Consider the following 21659-nt stretch of genomic DNA (forward strand, 5'->3'; position numbering starts at 1 on the left):
ACAAGGAATCAGAGTTTTTTACAGCAGACAATTCTGGCCCAGACAAAAATACGTATTCGTTCGTGTAATTCAGGACAAAATACCACGTCTAGAGGGACAGGTAGTTATAAAGAGTCGTCATTAAAAAGTGCTCCTGCCAGAATTCTCAGAATGACCCGAAAAACGTGGCAGGTATTCGAAAGAGACCTGAATTCGATGCTATCTGGGAGCTTACCCCACAGGTATATTTACATAAAAGGAAGTTGTCCAACGAGATTTGCTGTGCGAAATTGGTATCTCTGTTGGCATATTTTTTCTAGCTTTCGGTCTATTATTTCCAATAATACAAAAAACTGAAGCAAGAACTTCTCCAGCAGATTTTTGGACACGAAACTTCTTAGATCTTGGAGAACCAGAGTGTCGCCATTCCATCGATTGTTGCTTTGTTTCTGGATCGTAGAAATGTACCCAAGTCTCATCCATGGTAACAATTCGGTTTAAGAAGTCTACATCGTTTTCAAATCGAGCACAGATCGAACGCGATGCTTCTACCCTTGCACGCTTTTGGTCAACATTCAAACATTTGGGGATCCATTTTGCAGCAATTTTTCTCATGTCCAAATTGACGTGAACTATTTGATGAACGCATTCGTATGAGATATTCAGTGCTTCAGATATCCGTTTCAGCCCAATTCGATGGTCTGATAAAATCATGTCATGAACTGCATCGATATTTTCACTGACACTTCTAGTTATTGTTCGTTGCTATGGTAAATTTCGTGCCTCAATTCTTCTACTTCGGAAAACAGCCTGTCTAGCAAACGTCGAATAAATCAGACTTAGAGAGAAGGCGGTATTCGGCTGATGTCTGGCATCGAAATACCGTTTACGTATACCTATTAACCTCCTCGTTCCAATGGATTTTCTAACGTCTAAGGCAATACATCCAACTGGAGATGCCGATCTTCGATTGTTTCAACGTATCCGAACATGCGGATAAATTCCTACGTTTACTAGATTTGCGGTCGTTACCAGAAGCAATCCTCCGATGCCATTGTGCTCTCGTGAAAATCCTCCAGATCAAATCTTGGATCTAAAGGTCGGTCCACACGCTAGATAAGACCTCCATCAGAAGAAACTCCGATGGAATTTTTCTCGATAATTAATCGAAATGAAAGAAATGTTAACATAGATGAAAACGCAGCCTTAGTCTTGTAGATCGTATCAATAGGTCTCTCTGTTTGTAACGGCTCCTCCCCAAACATTTGTGGACAATACAGGTAGTATCGTCTGAAATTCGGGCACACCTGCCCTATGAAATCATTTTTGTCGTGGGTTGACATCTCTGCCTACACATGCTCGATGCAATTCATGTCTGGAGAGCGAGAGGGCCGGTCCATCCTTTCAATACCATGTGTAGAGGACCCAGTTGATACGAAAATTCGATGGTGTCGCTTGTAATTGATATCAGTCCGATCGAAAAAATTGTAAAGACCAAATAGTCATTCCAGTGGCGGAACAGAACGAACGATCAAAGGAATCGGTGGAATAGTCCGCCTATCTCACATTTCCTGCATATTATCTGTACGGATCTCCGCAGGAATGCCCTCGCCGTGTACACCTTCCTTTGGAGTATCTGCCGACCGCAATCTTTGATGTATGGATGCTGGCGAAGTGCCTCGATTTGATATAATTGGATGATAAAGTTCGGAATCCTCTCGGGAGACCGTTCCTCCGCTGTTGTCGGACCTGAATTATCTCCATCCGATGATCCGGCATTTCCCTAACGTTTATCCATTATCTTTCGGAATATATCTTATAAATTGCGTCACGGTTACCAGGAATTGAATGTAATGGTTTATTAAATGGTTTTTGATTGCACGTTCTCGCTACGAAGAGGTGTTTTCTCAGGGCATTGTGTTCCGGAATGAGGAAGCGATGTATCACGAGATCTGCATATATCGATTCTTCGGTACAAAGGCGGTTATATGCTGAGCCCTCATGAAAATGTGTGATCCGCTCTGCAAACAAAGCCGCTCCTGAAATTGGCGCGTGTTTTGGGACCTGTAGATTAATTATTTCTCACATTCTCAAACCTGAACTGAATGAATATAATTATACTGCTCGAACAATTCGTGGTATTCGGAGACGAATCAGTTACATAAATTTCTTGTGAAACATGTTCAATCATTTTATGATCGTGTGTGTCAAAAACGCACATTTTAATCAGATCATACACAATCAAAAATCGAATTTTCTTTGTGCCAAGGCAAGTTTTATCTGATGGTGATGCCAATAGAGCATTTGAGATAATCCAAGTTGATCAATTTATTCGATGTTAGCCAATGTGTGGTATCATCTTCACTCACACGCTACTCTGTCTTCAGAACTGTTGGTCAAAGACCCAGAAGTGATAGATATCGTGCTACAACGCCGTTTTTTAAATTTTTGGCTTCTCAGCACAAGCCGAGGCACAAGCAAAATGGCAAGTCAAAGTTTTCGAGGTGCCACAGGTACTTCAGTTTCCCTAAGGATAGTCGGAATACGTCTCAATAGAGTCAATTTAACATCAAGCGCTTGCTAAGAAGAGTTCCACTCGGCCGCGAACGCCAGCGTTAAATATTAGAGTGGGCAATGGGATCAGTACACTGTCGATATGAGGGACGTCAAGTACTCTTCACTCAGGAGTCTAAATATGGCCGTTTTTTGAAGGTAATAGTACCTCCGGGAGCCATGAACTCTCAAACATATCTTGATGACGTTAACAACTGAGGAGTCCCATAATTTGGCTCAGCTATTGGCGAAAATATTGTTTTTCTGGATGATCATGTGTATGGATCCCAGTATGTGATTACTGCTAGGAAAAATCAGGGTGTTCCAAATCTAGAATTAGTTCCACGATCTTAATCCAATCAAGCAAGCTTTGTATCATATCAAAAAAGCCTTCGATGCCCACAGAGCACAGCCAAATTAATTTTTGACGGGCAGTTTATTTCCCCGTGGTCAATTCCAAAAGCTCGTTATTCTCATGACTGAAAAAATGGACCAGAAATCCATTCGCAGGGTATGAACCGGGTGCAAATTACCGTAATGGAATCTTGGGACTTGAACACAAGGAGATAAGGTTGGAAAATGGTACAGGGTCGTCCGAGCAACCGGTTCAGCTCCCATATAGCCCATTCCGAACCGTACGCGAAGTCATTAATTAGGGCGAAATTTCAAAAACGCTTTATAAATAACCACTATTAAAGCTTTACTCTGTAGGTACTTAGTTGGAACGGCAGCGATTACGAAAGAGGAGCAAGAATGCTGCCGATGTTTACGGCTTGTAATTCGATTAATTGGTCTGTTGGTTCTTTCGTGTTCTCCCCTCCTAGGTGTCGTTAATAAGAGAGAATCGATGTGTTTTTCGAATTGATATACCGACCGGTACTGGTTTAACAGCTTCTAGATGACGGGGATCACATTGGTAAGATATCTTCACGGTGTATCATATTAGAAGGGGGATATAGGCCTCTTCAGGTAGAAATATATCGAATTTCCCAGATAATACAGGATGTTCCGAAAGAAGATGGAACTCTTTAGAATAAATGCATCCTTGGACCAAGAATCGCGTGAATGGTTCTTAGGCCAGCCAGCTTTGGACACTTGCATACCATGTGTTCAGCTGTTTCTGCTTCTGATCCAGAGCCTACAAATCTCATCTGCTGACTTTCCCATACGGTACAAATGACATTTGCATCGACAGAGCCCTGTCACCAGTCCCACCATTACCTGAAACTCAGCTCGTGACAGATTCAGCAGCTTTCTGGTGTAGGTCGGTGAAATCATCAGGAATTTCTTTGACTCAGTAAGTCCAGAAGTGTTTCTCCAGAGAGTTATCCTGTTCTTCAACCCCCATTGTCGGACTGCTGTCTTATATTGGTCTTTTTCAAGCCCACAGGAAGGCTCAGGTCCAGCAGGTGTTAACCTTGATGCTCTTTCTGCAAGTTCATCGGCTTTTTCATCATCTTCAACACCGCAATGACCTGGTAACCCTAGTAGAGTCACTTGTTGCCTCTGGCCATTTGATTTATGGTTTTACGGGACTCCCATGTCAGCAGTCCGTGATATCGATATGTGCCCCTTTGAGGTTCATTTTAAGACACTCCTGAGCGCATGCGTACACAGCCAGTGTCTGTAAAATAGAAGGTTCACTTCCAAGGGCTCTTGAGTAACATATTCTTAGTGCGAAAAGTAAGATCGAGGGTTTGGAGATGGCGGATCAAAGTGTAAAATTGGAGCTATTTTCGTCGCCGTTCCCTGCCCGCCAAATTGACGCTATATAATCACGGAGAAAGGACGTTGCGGTCAGTAATTATTCGACAACAATGGATATCGGTTCTGTGCTGATTCATCGCGATTAATTTCGTGTAATGGTTTCGCTTTACCGCGACCGAAAGATAAAATCGAACCTCGAGAGAGGAGCAATCGAGACTGCGTTGTGGAACGCAGAACAAATCAGGAAGTCATTTGGAAATTGCTGCGGTTTTTGGATGCGGTCGTTTTATCAGCGCGCGCGATAGCCGCGCACATGTGACTTGGGGGCTTCCTGACAGAAGAAGGATCATACGGTTGCGGTATGGGGAATGGAAGGTCTTATCCTTGATGTGGTGTGAAGAAAAACTGGCGTCCTGGTATTGAACCTTTCATTTTCCCACGCGGTTCTATAGTTTTTGAAACATCAATTCGGAAAAATTTCGAGTCTGCTGGGGATTCAACCTTTTTCTTGCTCATCACCACCTGCACGGTTTGTGAAACTTGTTTCTTAGTTTTAGACGTTAAAAGTACTCGTGAAACTTGAGTGTGAGGGGCAGAATGAAATTGCAACGTTATTTCAGTAGAATTTTTGTACAAAAAAAATGGTTGTTACGTATAAGAAACCTACCTAGAATAAACGTGAGGAAAACACTTTAAATTTGAACTAAGATGAAACATTTTTCCTAACGACACTTCATTCGTTCTTTCAACGATAAGTGATAGTAGCGTTAGTAGAAGAATAAAACGTTTCTTCCTTGCGACTAATTGTAGTCGATATTTTATGGGAATCTCTCTGGCTCAGATTAAGGGAGGTCTAGGAGATAACAGGTCTCTTGTATATCACTTCAAAGCTGTTCTCACCATCACATGGATTGCGACTACTGGTAGAAAGCTTTTCAAGTAGTTGAGCTAAGAGAGTTCTGGCTCATCCCTATCTCAAAATGTGCGCGTCTACAATCCTCATTATGAGAGCTCCCCTGACATCACCAACGTAACCCAAGGTGGTTGTGGTTATCTTGGACCCTCATGATGAGTACGTCATTATGGGGGCTCCCATGGTATCGACACCCTCCATCTTGTAAGTACTTTACAAGGAAAACTACGACCGATATTGGATAATTCGAGGCAACTACCAAGTAGTTGATCAATGTTGTTGTTGACGTCCCCCATACGCTCAGCTGACAGCAACGATGCAACATCTGCGTAATCTCTTGTGGTTTTAATGACCCCTCGTCGAAAGCAGAGGCAACACGGAAAAGGTGGTTGATGCGTATATATTTCAGACATCGTGTTCTATCCGAAGACGGTTCTATTCGAGCGAGATCATGGGGTTGCCAACGGCACACGTGCAAATCACTCGCGTTAGGGATGTCAACGTGGTTCATGGATGTAGGTCTACGAAGTTTGAAGGGGTTGAAACCGCACTCCCTTGACCTTGGACTTTGATAGCATCGTATTTCCTCGCTTCTTGGTTTAATCAGATATATAGTTTCATATAAATTACTAATGAATGGTTGAGGATATTGAATTGATTTGGGTTTTATCTTCAGAACAACCAAATTTTCTTGTGGAACATGTGTGTGTTGAGTTTTTTTTTAGGTTAGAATGGTGATGTTTCAGAGAAGTGATGTATTCATATTGACAATTACTTGTTGGCCTCTTATCTGCATGCTTTCCTCCAAGTTATTGAGAGCTCATTTTGTTGCCAAAGTTGTGGCAAAAGATCTTGGAGCTGTTGAAGCATTTCTGTCTGTGTTTTGTTGGCACCAGGGGCTCTTTCTGTTTGTTCCCATAATGCTCGATTGGATTTAGATTGGGGGGATCGTGGAGGTGCTGTTAGATGTGGAATGGGCTTATTTTTTCCAGCAGTAATCACCCAGTGGTTTCTGTATGCAGTATCTTCAAGAAAAACGAAATTTTCACCGATAGCTGCGCGAAATTGTGGTACTCCTCAGTTCATCAACATATATGTTTGAGACTTCATGGCTCCTGGAAGTAATAGTAAACCAATACATTGATACATAGCTGTATATAAATTGTTCGTGAATGGTTGAGGATATCGAATTACATTGTGGTTTCCCTTCAGAAAAACAAATTTTTCTTTTGGAACATGTGTATGTAGAGTTCTTTAGGTCAGAATGGTAATGTTTCAGATAAGTGATGCATTCATATTGACAATAACTTGTTGACATCTTATCTGCATGCTTTCCACATGGCTTTTTACCAAGTTATTTGGAAAAATCCTGCTCAGTTTGTTGTGGCAAAAGATCTTGGAGCTGTTGAAGCATTTCTGGCTCTGTTTTGTTGGCACCAAGGGCTCTTTGTGTTTGTTCGCCTAACGCTGTATTGGATTTAGATTGAGGGATCGTGGAGGTAATGTTAGATGTGGAATAGCCTGATTGTCTCCAGTAGTAATCACCTAGTGGGATCATAGCATGTTCATCAACATACATGTTTGAGACTTCATGGCTCTTGGATGTGATGGTAAACCAGTCCCAAGAGCTGCATCCTCGAGTCTGACCTCATTGAAAAGGGAAGAATCATTTCGCACTGAAGATCCCTCTGAGAATCCAGTCGGACATTCCCAGATCGGCTCGTCGTGGCTTCGCATGATTAACCGTTTCATCGGCTCCGGTAATCGTGGGAACACGGCAAACACCGTAATCTACTTAGCTACCGGATTACGGAGTATCGGCCGGATTCTATCCAAACATAACCCGTAATGACTCACCTCCGATGCCAGTTTCATTAGGTGTGTGCAATTTCGTGAGCGCGCCCGCGGCCAGCCGAAACGGCGCGGGGAAGGGGGGCTGAAGCAGGACCGGCAAGCCGGGCTGTTTCGTGAGAGGGTCTTGAAAGGCGGCCGTCGAAGTGTGACGGATTGGCTCGGAGATCATGCGAGTAATTTGCGTGTGCGGTCCGGGGCTTGTAATTGAACGCGTCTGTTATTATTTTGTATGTTTTAATTGCGCGGTTTAGTTGTTGGCGGTCTTTTTCGTGTCGAGATAAAGAATTCGAGTTCTTCAGCGATTGTTCGTTCTGTTTTGTTACTTTCCAATTGATCCTATTACCGGTAGCATTCGCGTAATAGATCAAGCAGCAGGGAACCGAAGCGTAAGATCAAAATTCCGTTGACTTGCTCCGAATTGATCCATTTTGTGATGCGTGATTGGGGAGAACGCTGTATAATTTAAACCAAAGGTGAGAGTCACAGGAAGGCACACAGTCGCAATTAGCCCTAAGAAATTATAAGTCTGATCACACCGCTAGTTATTTTTTTGAATGAGTTCTCCCGTCATCGTTTCTAAGATGATTTCGTAGGATTGCTGAAGGAAACTCAACGAATTAGCCAATAATAAAAAGGTCTGCTTAGCTTGGATTCCCGGTCCATCAAAGGAAGAAGAGAGGCTAATATACTTGCCAGGAAAGGAGCGCAAACAACTTTCATTACCCTGGAACCTTTCTCTAATGAGATATTATCGAGGAACTGTGTGAAATACAGACGCTTTCGCTTCCAGATATCTGGAAGCAGGAGTACCCCAGGGATCAGTACTAGGACCCTGGCATTCTGAAGATCCAAGAAATACTCAGGAATATCTAGATAGAAGGGTATCAAGAGAACGTTTGTAGTTTTCATTATTTGCGATTAAGGTTCTTGTAATCATGAATAACTGGACCCAAATCTTTAGGATGAAGCATTGGACGCTAGAAGGAAGTGGGGAAGTGAAATCTCAGTTCATCGATGCGTGGCTAGGTATAAAGGGTGGACTCTCTGGTTCGGTATACCTGGTGTATCGCAGTGCGCTACCTTCTCGACGACGTCGTTCTCGGTGAATGCACCTGAAACGAGCCCGACCCCCGCAGGCTCCCCCCGTCTCGGACCGAGCACCACCTGGCCCTAAATTACTCGAGGAAATGGCTCATTCGCGATCCTGCACGCCCGAAGGGCAATCCAATTCGGACCCGCCCGGCCTCTCTGCGGCGTTGCCCAATTTATGGGCCCCGTATCTACCAAATGTCGCCTTTTCCCCGATATTACCTGTTTCCGACCCCTCGTTTCTACCCTCTCGCGTACAGGGGGATGGGGGCGACGACACCCTTATTTCCTCTCGCACGATAACCCGGAGTCTAGGAAGCAAATTGGCTCACGTGGATGAATTTATTAGTTTCTAGGTCGGGATCGAACGGCTGGAAAGGCGAGAGATTGGATTGAAATTGATGGAAGCGTCGGGGTGAGTCTGAATTTATTCAGACAAATGGGGTTGTCATCCGTCTGCGGGGAATTCTTCGGGGGGGATGAGGGGGCGAAGCTTGCGGGGACAGTTTTTTTGCTGTGGGGTTTCGGCAGGGAAAGGAGACTGGAGAAGGTGTTGGAAGAAACAGAAATACCTTTACATTTCGTGTAGCATGTCTTCATGATCTCAAATCCAGTGGAGGAGTTGAGGCAGAACAATACATCCGGGACAAAATTGTCTTACATCGCCTTCCTGACCCAACGCAGACGTTACAACAGCTCTCCAATGCCTTGATGGACATTTGGCAGAACATTCTTAGAATTGACACAATTCCGAATAGAGCGAGAGCACTACGGAGAGCTAGAGTAGGCCTCACTTGATATTAAACGCTGATTTCGAAGTATTTGTAAGAGAAGAAACCTTTTCCAAGCCTGCAGACTCCACCTGGTAAAGTTAGGTTAAAATGACTCTCCATTTCCCAGAACGATCCTGTGTCCTGGCGCAGAGTTTGTTTCTGACCACAACTGGCATTGTCAGCGTGGTTCAACCGTAAACTCCGACAACAGTTACTCAAATGTTACATGGTACAAGGAACCTTTTTCAAGCCTGCAGACTCCACGAGGTAGAATTTCATTTCAACCTACCCTTCCATTTCCCAGAATGCTCCTGTGTCCTGGCGCGAGTTGTTTTTCCTGAGGAGAACTGGCATTGTCAGCGTGGCATAACCATAAAAGCCAGCAACAGTTGCTAAATTGTTACATGCAAGGACAAGGAACCTTTTTCAAGCCTGCAGACTCCACGAGGTAGAATTTCATTTCAACCTACCCTTCCATTTCCCAGAATACTCTTGTGTCCTGGCGCTAGTTGTTTTTCCTGACGAGAACTGGCATTGTCAGCGTGGCATAACCATAAACGCCAGCAACAGTTGCTAAATTGTTACATGCAAGGACAAGGAACCTTTTTCAAGCCTGCAGACTCCACGAGGTAGAATTTCATTTCAACCTACCCTTCCATTTCCCAGAATACTCTTGTGTCCTGGCGCTAGTTGTTTTTCCTTTGGAGAACTGGCATTGTCAGCGTGGTATAACCGTAAATGCCAGCAACAGTTACCCAATTGTTACATGCAAGGACAAGGAAGCTTTTTCAAGCCCGCACACTCCATCTGGTAGAATTTCATTTCAACCTACTCTTCCATTTTCCAGGATGCTCCTGTGTCCTGGCGCGAGTTGTTTTGTTTTACGAGAACTGGCATTGTCAGGTGGTATAACCATAAAAGCCGACAACACTTGCTAAATTGTTACATGCAAGGATAAGACATCTTTTTTATCCTCCAAACTCCACTAGGTAGAAATTTAATTAAAACCAACCATTCCATTCCTTAGAATGCTCCTGTGTCCTACTGACGAGAACTGGCATTGTCAGCGTGGTACGCCAGCATTTGTTACATGCGAGGACTGGTAGGTTTTCCCAGCACTCCCAGACCTGCTTGGGCCAGTGTCCTTGGTTACAAGAGCTCTAAGAGCAATCTTAAAGACGAGAAAGTCCCTTGAGGAGCTCAAGTGACCGTAATCCTTGACAGTTTACCAAAAGCAATCCGAACAAATTGAGGTGAATTCCAAAATCGTCGGGAAACAAGAAACTTCAATTCTGAACGAAATAATACACGCCGACATCAAAGACCCACCGGTGGTGCTCGCACCAACTTCTTCACATACCCTCGAATAAATGAGATTCCTCCTCGGTTCTCACCAGTTCCGTGTTCAGCATAAAGCCGAGCACAACCCGCCGAACATCTAATTGAAATTTACACCCAGAATTCGAATTCCAGTTCATTCCGGCACTCCGCATCCTTGCGACTGCTACCGACAGTTTTCCTTCCCCTATCTATTAATCGCAACACTCCGCCACTCTAATTGCCTCTTAAATAATCAAGCCGAAACTATCTTAACACCGCTGTAGTCCCGTACTTAGAATTGCGCCTAATGTATTTGCATCAGTCTAACTCGAAAACACATTACCCACTAATTGATTCCTTGCCTTTTCTACGATGTAAATTGGATACAAACACCAGCTTTGTTCTCGGGTAGCATAAAAGTTTCGCCAACGATACGTTGATCGTGTTATCTCATTACGTGCTAGGTTTCGGGAATCCTTTCTGGAGGGTGGATACAGTCTGCCATATTATCCCTGCCAGATAAGGCATCTGAATTGGGAGATTGAAGCTAACTTTGTTGCTGTTTTGTTGTGTCTATCCTACGTTATCACCAACTTTGGATGAACTGGAGGTGATTTTAGATTTTGAAGAGGGTTGCGTTGCACTGCGACTTTGAGATCTATGGTGCCCTGTCTTCTGAAGGTCACTGTCCAGTTCCAGTGTTCTAGATGCCTTCGTGGAGGCATTTTTTGCCTTGGCTGGTGATCTGGAGTTTTATCCTCCTCTCCACATAATCTGCACTAGTCAGCATACTCTTGCTACACTTCAGATACTTCTTGGATCAACCAGATCAAGATCGAGGAGTTTATGCTCCTTTCGTGGCAAGTTTATTGGCCTCAAATCTCTATAGAGCCACCTGTAATGTTATTATCCAAGCCTATAGAAAGGTTCTCGTTCAGCAAGTGTAATTTGATGTATTTCTTTGTCAGCTTTATCAGTTCTTCCTCCACATGGCTCCCAGGAGTGTTACGTCTGGCCGATTCTGTTATGGTGTTAGGGCGTTTCCATTACACTGTAAATCTCTGTGATGAGCGCATCAATTTTGAAGACTCTCGGAGGTGAACTAGAAGTTTGGCGTATAACTGTTTATTAGTCCTTGTTATGTGCCGTAAATTGTCATAATCGTTCATTAAATCTGCCGTTAGCAGCTGTAAATAAACGGGAATACTGGAGCTTTCTTCGAACTCAGTTTATGCATCTCTGGCGACGCCATTAACTAAATTGGATGGAACTTGGCTGTTAGTAGACTTGGCGATAATAATTTAATAGGCCGCGTGTACTTACATCAATTAATTATTTCGTAGTAGGGATTTCGGGCAAGAATGGACAGTAGTTTGACAGAAAAAGCCTGAACGGATTTCTTCAAAGCTATTTTTACGAGAATCTATAATAGTGTATGTAATTCACCATAACTGTCCTACGTTAAATAATTCTTGATGGCTGAGAATTGCGGAATAAGAACATCAAAAAGCCATATTTCGGCAGTTATCACATCAAAACTTGTAATATTTCTTCTACATAAAATACTTTTTCAAATATTTATTGAGTTCAATTTGTTTTTAGCCAGCAAACATTTTAATCGCTTATGACAGAATTTATGGCGTGTTACATTGAAAAAGAACATGCTTTTCGGAACACAGAGCTCATTTCCTATTGACCAACAAAAAACTTTCTATTCTTCTACTCATATTATTAATCTTGCATAAAATGGGCTTAATCTTACTTCTTTACGTCCATATTTTCCTCTTTTTAATAATTTTTGTTTTTTTTTTCAGGTAAGACCATTATCGTCCTGTCCGAATGACAAGAGTGGCAACGAGCTACGTCGATGTCCAAACAGGTGGTATCGAATGTTCTTCATTTGATGCAGAATCTTCCGCCGAATTGCGTTATGGCTAGCTGGCCTTAAGATTTCTTCGCGTTTCGTCGGTAAATAGAAAATTACGAAGTATCAATCGGATCTGTCGGATTTTCCAGTCCGGCTCTGCCCTCCTCCTCGAAGGCGCAGTCGGTTAATTTCGTTTTGTTTTTACCGGACAGGTTTTTGCGGATGGCGAGGCAACATTATCTCAAACATGTGTTGTGTATTAGCGTGTCTCACAGGAGAGTATAATAAATTTATCTCACGCGGTTCTTCTGAGCAGAGCCGGCTACCTCCGTACACTTTTTACTCGTTATTTGACCGTGATGCGGGTCAAGATTAGCCTTCTCGCATTTTCGACCTACCAGAAAAAGGCCACATTTACGTCTGTACGTTTTTATGCGGGTACACGAAGTGTATGAAAATGGCAACGCAAGGAATTGAAAGAAACGTTTTACGATTCTGAAAAGTAGCATTTGGTTTAGCGATTCCAAGCTACACCAGTCAAGTCAACCAGCCAAAACCAGTAGCTCATTTTATCACATCAGCACCTAATTTTATTACACACGTTCAGAACCTTTGGTCAAGCTAGATGGTGCTCCAAGACGCTTCCAATTAAGTTTCAGCAACAACTGTCAAAAAAAGCGCGTTACTATACAATACATATGGCCGCCAGTACTGCCTGATTTACTTATCCAGTGAGCAGCGTGTGCCAGAATGGATTCTGCTCTCAATTTGCCAGCTCGTGCGTTAACTATCCCCATTGATGATTAAACGTTGCCCATCTAATTCCAGCTGGCGATGAATCCAGGTAGAAGAGTACGGATGCGTGACCCGGGGCAGGATAGCGTTGATTGGCGATTTGTCAGGAACCCTGTACATTGCTGGTCCTACACGTAATTACACGCCGTATGCTGATTGTCATCTCATTCGGTATTGCCCTCTACAGATAGGATCTGTTCAAAACAAGGCGCTTGTTGCACCGACAAAGCTATCGGTGTGTTACACATTATAAGTAGAGGGCGTATGAACAGTTCGGTTTGCTGCAGTAACGCTTATAGTCGGATTCGATCCAGAGGATTAGGGGGTCAAACTTTGAGCGCTCACCTTCAGATGGGAAATATTCATTTGTTGAAAGTTCGAGAGGCCAAAGGAACACAAACTCCTTCCGTTGGCCTGGAAGCTTTCTGTGGTATAGTAAACTGTACCTACAAAAAGAGTTTTAGGAGAAAGAAAAACTGGAGAGGACACTCTGGCAGAATCTCCTGAGGCTGGATCTAAGAAGTATCTGGATCATATTAAGAATATGCCGAACGTCTTTACTGGACTTCTCACAGGGCATTGGCTGGCTAGGAAGCACCCACTGAGAATGGCTTTAGCAAAAACCGACCAGTGAAGATTCTTTGGGGAGGATGGAAAAGCTCCAGACCACCGGGTGAGGGAATGCTGCGACATCCTAAGCCAACGCTTTGGACGAGAAACCTTCTTGAAGCATCCCAGATACTGGGTTCATTAGAACTCTGGAACTGGAGGGTGATCTGTTGATGGCGAAGAGGTTATAGCTGCTCTGATGGTGGCACCACACTGATTCAACTCCAGCAGCTACCAAGAGAAGACCAAAATAGTCTTGGCTTGGAAACAATTGTCAACTACTCCGCCTGAACCTGCTGACTTAGAGCGATTAGGTTAGATTACCTTGACTTCGAGGTAAATGCTTGATACAGGAGAATCGGTGACTTCATCTTTGGGTCTCTCGACCTAGGCTAAACTATTGGTATAGACCTGCGACTTCTGAATTAACCATGGGAATAGTCAGAGCGACATCCAGAATGCAGCATAAGCGACGCGGCCTGAAAAGGAGTTATTGAAACGACAATCGACTCGTTATTTTGCAATGTTCATTCGATTATTTCTTCACTGTCGCCGATGCTGCGATACGGCGAGAATAAATAAGATCCGCGGTCTTATTAAACTTCGCAGCGACCTCATGTGGTCCGTTTGAACCGCCACCCACGATCTCTCATAGTTATTAAGTCGCGATTGAGGCTCGTCGGCGTGAGCGAGATCACTCGTGTGATACGCCGGTAGGTGGCGCTGTTTCGCGTGAAAAACTTCACGGCCTTCCATGGATTTAATAATCGAAAGGTGCTGTGGCCGTTATTTATTACGTCGATGCGGCATAGAGAGAGCTATTTTTACGTTACGACCGGCTATGATTTACTCGTGTGGCACTTCGATGATAATCTTGATAGTTTTTATGGATGTAAACGGCCATTATGGTTCGTTACATATTGTAATTTTTTTTGAGGACTTCATTACGTGGGTTTTTTAGGTTATGCCATTATTTTTTTGCGTTTTCTTGATTTGTACCCTCTTTTGTTGTTTTTTTTTTGTTCTATTCATTCGAGAGCTGTGTGTGACTTTGTCCAGGAATTGGATTATACATTTTTCCAATAGGAAAAGGTATATCAATCAGGGTTTGTTGTATGTTTGCTTCGAATAAACCCAAAGTAGAAAAAGAAAATAAAGAACAAGGAAAAAAACATCTTTTCATGCGTTGAAGTCATGGATATTATGAACAACTCACAAACGACTTCCAGTTCAAGCTCTAATCTTTCCTTTCGGTATCCATAGGAAATACATTAGGAATTTATGTGGTTTCGAATACACCGCAAGAGGAGAAACGATAAATACATCAGTAATTACATCAGAATTTTCCCGAGAACACTCTGTCTCTATTTATTTACACTGATAACAGTAACAATGTCGTCTCTATTTGCCTGTTTGCGTAGATAAACGAAGCACACTGATCCAATGTACTCCATTTACGTCTCCACGATAATTCCAGTTTCTCAATGAAACTAGACTGTCGATTTATTTTTTGTTGTGAACTGGGTGATCGGTCAGTCGATAACGATTTTCCTTGTGGTATTTCTACGCTATCCGAAAGCGATAAGGTGAACAACGTCAAGTGGCGTCAATGTAGAAATTTGACCCTAGATATATCAAGGATTTCAGTATTTTCCCCATCCTACAATTTCCAGAAATAAAAGGAAATAGAAAATGGTCATTTTAAAATGAAGAATGAATGTATCAATTGGAAAAATATAAATTCAGACATTGCTGGAATACGAATAGTTACAGGCAGACAAGTATGCTCAAATTCCTATGAGATTTTTTCAAAAACTGCCCCAACAAGTCGCCCTTCAGAGATAACTAAGGAAAATTGACATTTTTAGATACTTTCTGGACGTGAACTTGTGAAGATACCCCGCATTGAAATACTGTTTGAAAGGTTTTGAAAAATCAATTATGTGAGTAGTTTTAGTGAGAGTTTCATTCGGAACACGCTGTGGGACTAGACTATCTCCTCTGCCCGTTGGAACAAACTTTCCTCTAATCGAATTAATGGTTAGATCCCTCACAATGGGATATCTCAGCATACAGCTCACGTTCTTGAACGGCTTACTTCCGCGACAAATTAATTGTATTCCCTATAACAACTTCGTGAGAAAAGAGTATTTGAACTGTTCGATAAAATAAACAATGCCGCAGCTTCGTCCGAAGAAACAAAGAACAACAGTTTGCTTATGGCAAGATGCAAGAGGAGGCGTGTTGAGGCCCATTGGTCGATCAGGACTGGCTTAAGGTCATTTCGCGAAGAATGGTTCAGGGACGGCTTCGGTATCATTTCAAATTCTGTTCTACTACTTTAGAAGCCTTTTTTCCAAATTTAACCAGCTTTCTTTCGAAAGTCAGAACTACCAACGAACTTAGGTAATCAGTTATAGAACCTGCAATAAAATTCCCAAGTCTGTTGCGAATGCCATGAGTATTGCCTGCTAAATTGGTCTCCCACATATTGATTGTCGTCATCCTTACATGGAGAGCTTATTAGAGGTACTAGAATTGACGACGTATAATTTAATGGGAAAATCAACCCACAATTCCCAGTAAACAGTTAATGCCAGTATTTATAATAGTACCCGAGGTAATGGTTTTAATGGGATAGGTACACTTTAGGTGCAACATTCTTGATACTAATTATTGGATGATTCTTGAAATCAGGAAGTAATTAATACGCAGTTTGATGTAATTTTATAGCTTGTTCCTTCCTTGATAAACTTGGAGCATCTGTGATTTTATGCCATCAAATATGTTAATTTTTACTGTGGAAAAAAAGGAATAGTTTTGTGTAAAGGTTCAAGAGATTCAAACTTTTAAAACTCAGTAACCAATTGAGCTCAACTAATGCGATAGGAAGGTTTGTTCATACCAAGTTTTATCTTGCTATTTATGATCCTTTCAGCTTGTTCTCTTCTTAATAACTCTTTTTACATATCCATCCCTGTCAGGTTAAAACGAATATTTCCTAGCCAAAAATAGGCCCTTGTGGAAGCCCTGTTCTCAAATGAAAACGTATTCGTAACTCTATTTTATATTTGTCAAACAAACATTGGTAATATATGAAGTTTTGCTTCCTATCAATCATCGAGGAACTCGTAAAGACGTCCCTGGTTTGAAATAGAATGGGTTGTTGAAGATTAAACGGTATAGCTGCCGGATATTGCGTCTGAGTGTACTTATTTGTCCTGTGTCAATATTAGCAGTCACTCATTCAGGTGTGTATTCAAGCTGCATATCATTTCCTTCACAAATATTCATAGAACCCGTCATCATTGTTGATTCTCAAGGCGCGTCTCTATTATAGATTATGCCGTTTTGTTCATTTAGCTAGGCAACTTTTTCTAACCTTGAGTAGTTGACATATCTCAATCATTGTATTAGTTTTGTGTAACAAAATCGGAGCATACGCTTTCAACAACACAGATTTCTATTGAACTTGTAGAAAAATTGATTTTTCTTTACATCTGCCGTTTATTAGAAAAAAAATTGGCAACGAGGCAGGGACAACTACCAACGTGGATATGGAAATGTTGCGGTTGTTGTAACAAACGAACTGCAGTTAAATTTCCACTTCCATCAGCACTCATTCCAGCCTTTATCAGGACCAAATTCAATTATTTCGAAATTGTCGTCGAACTACGAAAATATAACCTAATTAATTCGCCCAAATGGGAAATTAACTCGAAAATAATACGCCTCCCTATAAATTAATTTTTCCCGTCTCGAAATGCACATGCAATTTCAATTTGGCGATAAATTATATAGAGTCCAATCCAGACACTGTAATTACATATGTTTAAGCTGAATTACCGCTGAAACTATGTAGTTGTGTTTTTGTATAAATATAGCTGACAATTAACCCAGATAAAAGCATGAACCCCCTACTATAATTATCATCACATTCTAAGTTGGCAGTTATTATGGTAAATTATCCGTGCGCAACTTAAACGATAGCGTTTGCCAAGTTTAATAGCTTTGTTGAATTCGAATACGGCTCATTTAATCTTCCAATGGAGTTTGTGATGAATTACCAGGCATTCGCACCGAGATGTGTGAGATGCTGTCTAGATAATTTGAGGTGACACTTTCTAGGTGTTGAAAGTGAGATTTGGTCCATGGGATTGTTCAACAAAGCTATAGGAATAGGGAGAAAATAAAAAACTAATTCTCAATCTGTCAGGTCAGAAGAAACTGAAGGACCAAATTTTATTTCATGAGGAATAATCAAAAAAAAAATGTTTATTACATTATGTTACCTAAAAACATTTGATAAATTTCCCTCCTGGTTGTAACACTATTTAACGATAATACTTGAAATTACTCTCGCTTTTTACGACTCAATATATGTAATCGCACTTAAATTTACTTTAGCGAAACAATTTATTCAGAACAATATGAGGTTGTTGATGTTCTACGAAATTTTCGCATGCTCTGTTTGTACTGCTTGTCCGACATGAGCACTCAAAATAACATAATGAACATGTTCCAAACACTCGCGTAATTTCTGCTTGTAAAATCTATATTTGATTTCATCTGGAGTGGACGCGGGCGGTCTACTCGGTTTCGAATGGATTTGTTATGTTTGTATTATCAGGGTGAGGGATTTCAGCGCATTTCCGAGATTGATCACTCAGATCTGCATGCTTAAGAATCAAAACCAACAAACAATCCCTTGAAATATTTCGATCTAAATAGATTTCAAAATATGGTTAGGTTAATACTGACGTGATTCAGGAGTAAAAAGCTCCTGAATGCACAGGGTATCTCAAATTCCTTGATTCCCAATATCCACACTATACAGGGTGAATCTTTAACTCGTACCTACTAATATTGTAACAGTGCATTCTTGAGGTCAGAAGAAACACTTTTTCCCATACCATTTTTTCCGTGTAGACAAGGTTTAAAAGATACCAGCTGTTGAAAAACCTTAAAAAAGTTATCCTTAGTTCTATCTCACGAACGGTTTTATCGAAAGAAATTAATTTCGAAATATAGTTTTCCACTTATTTGATGAATCTTTTTCGAACACAAGATATCACCTACGTCTTCCAGTTTTCTCATTATGACCATTGTGTACCATAAAAATACCAAAAATTTAAAGAACCCAACTCTTGAAACTAAGTTGGTCGCTATATAATGAGTATAGGCAAGATTTTTTCTGGTATCGGTATTTTAGGAAATGAATCATTTTTAGTAAAAAATTTCAAAAAAATTGGTGATCTTTGAAGAGCTATAGCAGCTAGTCACTGGACTATGCTCATTTTTTTTGTGATAGATTGATTCTTTGCTAATAGAAAAATCCAACTTTCATTCACCTACCGCGAGCAGTTTAGATTTTATGATTTTTCCGTGAAGGTCTAAAGTTTCGGATTTTCCATCGACCATAACTTGAAAACTAATTCTTTCAGCAAAGTTCTGTTTGCATATTCGAAATCAACGCCCTCGAATTAATTAATACTTAAATTTTGGTGGAAATCGGAGAGATAAATTTTTTTTCAAATTTTCCATACATATGTATGAAAAAAATTGCGATTTTTTGAAAAATATTTTTGATCTCCGATCTGAACCAAATTTATTCTGTCGACTAATTCAAGGGCGTAGATAACGAATGTGCAAACAGATATTTTTTGAAAAATTTATTTTTCAAGTTATGGCCGATGAAAAATTGGAAATTTTTGACTTTCGCGGAAAAAATCATAAAATTGAAACTGTTCCCGGTAGATGGATGAAAATGAGAATTTTCTATGTGCAAATGATCAATATATCACCAAAAAAATCAGAATATGTCTAATTCTTTTTCTCTAGGCTGCTACAGCTCCTCAAAGTTGACAAATTTATTCGAAATTTTCCACTAAAAGTGATTTATTCCCTAAAATACTGATCTTACAAAAAATCTAATTGCATATTCGTAATCTACGATGTCGAATTGGTGAACAAAATGACCCAAGTCGATATATATTTTGTACTATTTAACGAAACAGGACCGAAACGCGGCTACCGCCCCTGTGCTGGGCATGCGCTGGACCCCCACTAGGTACGGTCCTGCACAGCTCATTATGAAAACTTAAAATGGCTGTATCTTTATATCAGGGCCGAATCGGATAAAATTGTATAGGAAAAAAGTGTTTCTCTTGACTTCAAGAATCTACTGTTAAAATATTTTGTATGAGTCACAGACACAACCTGTATGTAGTCGTCAGTGGTGACAGACAAAAAGGACTTTAATACCTGAAGTACCTGCGTCCTTTTGTTTCTCTTCTCTGAACCACCCTGTAAATCTGAAATGGGAGAATGCACCCCTGTCATGAAATATCGAATAATATCCGGACAGACATGGATTAATAACATCGGCTATAGTATCCCAGTTGCCCATTTAGGGATGCGTAAAACCCAGTCATGTACTACAATAACAATTGAACGTGTTGCTCGGTGATAGCACTAGCCGACTAGATTGATTTCAGCACTCGACAATGCCGCTGCATTATCCCATCTCCAATTAACAATTCCGACGGTTTTCATTAGCATCAGTTTATTTTATCGGGCGCCATCGAATGCAAGTGTTTTGTTTCGGTCGCCGGTCACTAATTAAATGTTCATTATGCCCGCGTCGGGCGGTAATTGGGAATTTCGATATGTAAATTATTTTCGGTGAATAATGGACAACAACGTTTTGTTTCCACATGTAATCGTTGGAATGCTGAGAATTGGGGTACCCTAACGCGTTGAAGTGACATCGAAAAAAATTGTCGACGTTTTGTACCAGAATGAGGGTGGTTCTTGACTCATTTCAGCTTGTCTAAGAACGAAACATCGTTTTAACTGCAACAAAACAAAAGTATGATTTTCTGTAACTTTACGAACGAAACATTCCAACCTGCGACTGTTTTCATATCCTGACATGTACAGGGTGGGCAAATTTCGATGTTTTAGCACTACAGCTTTTAAAGCAGAGGAGATAGACAAAATCTGATACCCCATTCTCGTTCTCTTTTTCTGAGAAACTCACAATAGTATTAGTGATTTTTGGCCACTTTCTTTTGTTTTCGAGTTATAAGCAAAAATTGGAAAAATGGCGTTATCAAAATAAATTTATATCTCTGCTAATACTGATGATAGAGCTCTGAAATTGAAACATTATACAGGCACTTTTTTACGTAGAATCCAGTTGCGTGCTCGCCTTTTTAGCAGGATTTTTAATTACGAAGCTATGACACAAAGTTATGTTTTTTTTAAATGGGAACATTGAATTTCTGTGCAATTTTTTGAAAGCTTAATTTTTACTGATTTCAAAAATATATAACATCATATGGTTTGTATCAATATAAATAATAGAAAATGGTCAAAAACACTTTTTCCCAATATTTCTATGGTTTCAACTTTTGACGAGCACAGAGAAATGGAGTTTCCTATAACAAAAGCAGTCTCTTTCCGGCAATGTCATTATTTCTATGCTCTTTACCAATTTTCACAAAATTTGAATCAAGATATCTTTTATAAATTTTCATAATAATGAAAATACTTATAGAAGGAGGCAGTGGTAATCATACGATGCTATATTTTTCTATGCTCATCAAAAGTTGAAACCATAGAAATATTGAGAAAAAAAGTTTTTGATCATTTGCTATTATTTATGTTGATACAAACCATATGATGTTATATATTTTTGAAATCAGTAAAAATTAAGCTTTCAAAAAATTGCACAGAATACTATTGTTCCCATTTAAAAAAACATAACTTTGGGTCATAGCTTCGTAATTAAAAATCCTGATAAAAAGGCGAGGACGCCACTGGATTCTACGTAAAAAAGTGCCTGTATAATGTTTCAATTTTAGAGCTCTATCATCATTATTAGCGGAGATATAAATTTATTTCGATATCGCCATTTTTCCAATTTTTGCTTATAACTCGAAAACAAAAGAAAGTGGCCAAAAATGACTACTACTATTGTTAGTTTCTCAGAAAAGAGAACGAGAATGGGGTATCAGATTTTGTGTATCTCCTCTGGTTTAAAAACTGTAGTGCTAAAACATCGAAATTTGCCCATCCTGTACATTTGGCCACCCTGTATACCTCAGGCTTGGAGGAGCCTCTTTGTCTAACCGCAAAAGCGAATCCAATTCCACGAAATACTCGAAAAATTCTCATTGTTGCGACCACCGTCGTT

General features: G+C 40.7%; 1 protein-coding gene across 3 annotated transcripts in view; it reads left to right on the top strand.

Moving 5' to 3' along the window:
• The window catches only part of LOC123315813 (transducin-like enhancer protein 3-B), a 149826-nt gene that overhangs the window by 11528 nt on the left and 116639 nt on the right, over positions 1–21659 (top strand). The gene's annotated exons all lie outside the window — the stretch shown is intronic.

The sequence above is a fragment of the Coccinella septempunctata genome, chromosome 6 (assembly GCF_907165205.1).
Source record: "Coccinella septempunctata chromosome 6, icCocSept1.1, whole genome shotgun sequence".
Classification (NCBI taxonomy): Eukaryota; Metazoa; Arthropoda; class Insecta; order Coleoptera; family Coccinellidae; genus Coccinella; species Coccinella septempunctata.